Here is a 1221-nt window from a genome sequence, read left to right as displayed (position 1 = left end):
ACACAGAAAATATCTTAAGTTTGAAGTGTTCCAAATGGCGAGTCTGAATTGCTATATATTGTGGGTTTACATTCTTTTTATGTGTATTACTTGTGCAGTAGTTGTATTCTTGGCTTTTCATTAACATTTCCATTATTTCTTTCGAATTCAGTCCTTGGAATGAACCTCCATATGATTGTGCTGCGGAGAAGACTGCTCTGGGAGGGCTATCACTTGATGGGTTTTTGTCATTGGTATGTATATCATGGATTCAATCATTTACTATTGCCGGTTCTTTTTGTAGACAGGCCCTCAATGCACCAATAATATGTGTTACATTTACTGGTGATTTATTCCAAAATTTGAAAAATGTATGAATAGTATTGTTGACGATTGTTAGTTTCCGTCCTTTAGATGTATATAGAACAAATGTTTCTATAAATTAGGAAAAACAACCATTCCTTATTCCTGGAAAGGATAAGTTACACTCGACTCTCTGAAGTTTACTCCTGCTTTTAATCCAACTCATGAGGTTTTGAAAAAGATGACACCCATGAGGTAATTAGTTAGCTTAAGCCAGCCTAATTTATCAATTACTGATCTTTTGGTAAAAATATCGTGCAAAAATAAATAGCAGGTTTTCAGTTCCGACTAACTAGCCTCCTGCTAATACTTTGAAAGGTAAATGAGGTGCCGAGGCGTTTTAACTCTGTGAGGCAGTGTAAGCCTCAGGACAAGACCAATAAAATAATTCAAAAGAATAAAAATTGATGTTCATGATAAACCATATACCCTCTTAAAAAAATCCAACTTGGAAATAACAATAAAATGGATCAAGAAAATAATAATTAATAGGTTTTCGTCAAATTAGTAATTATGTAACAAAATTATAATCTATTTGCTAGCAGCAAAAACAATTTAGAAATCAACGATTTAGAATCTCCTATATTATCACAATTAATATCATCTTTAAGGGAATCATGAACATGCTTCTAACTACTATACATTTCTTTTTATTCTTTGCGATCACCCTCCACTTGCAATGTTGTATTCTCCTTTTCATTTTCCTTCCATGTAGTTAGAACAAAAATAGAAGAGCGTGTAAAACAGTTGAGGTGTGGGATCGAGGCATAAGCCTCAAATAGATATCTTAAACAATGCATCATTCCAGTGACGTACTCAAATTGGCATTAGATATGTGCAATTTAACATTTTTTTTTTTTTTTTTTTTTTTTTTTTTTG

General features: G+C 32.4%; 1 pseudogene; it reads left to right on the top strand.

Annotated features, from left to right (window-relative positions):
• LOC111377374 overlaps positions 1–1221 on the top strand; it is a 19698-nt pseudogene that overhangs the window by 7061 nt on the left and 11416 nt on the right.

This window comes from Olea europaea, unplaced genomic scaffold (genome assembly GCF_002742605.1).
Source record: "Olea europaea var. sylvestris unplaced genomic scaffold, O_europaea_v1 scaffold1649, whole genome shotgun sequence".
NCBI lineage: Eukaryota > Viridiplantae > Streptophyta > Magnoliopsida > Lamiales > Oleaceae > Olea > Olea europaea.
The sequence above is the reverse complement of the archived record's forward strand: the minus strand, read 5'-3'. Positions and strand labels throughout refer to the sequence as shown.